Source organism: Pteropus vampyrus, unplaced genomic scaffold (genome assembly GCF_000151845.1).
Source record: "Pteropus vampyrus isolate Shadow unplaced genomic scaffold, Pvam_2.0 Scaffold12690, whole genome shotgun sequence".
NCBI lineage: Eukaryota > Metazoa > Chordata > Mammalia > Chiroptera > Pteropodidae > Pteropus > Pteropus vampyrus.
Window position 1 is genome coordinate 1 of NW_011901471.1, and position 373 is coordinate 373.

Consider the following 373-nt stretch of genomic DNA (forward strand, 5'->3'; position numbering starts at 1 on the left):
TTTTCTGTAACCTGAAACTAATGTGAAATAATATTGAATGTCAAATCTAATTGAAAAATAAAAATTAAAAACTCATGAGAAGAGAGAAACAAATTTTTAGTTTTAGGTGAAGCTGAAATCTGAGGAATGTTTGGTGACTTTTAATTTAGATATAATTTCAAACTTGCAAAAAGGTTGTTGCAAAAAGGGTACAGAGAGCTTCCATATTCCTAGATTCACCATTAACTATTTGTTAACATTTTGTCTCATTGTTTTCTTATCTTCTTTTCATCTCTTCTTCCTTCCTTCCTTCCTTCCTTCCTTCCTTCTTTCCTTCCTTCCTTCCTTCCTTCCTTCCTTTCTTTCTCTTTTAATAATTTGAGTTGCAGAATTC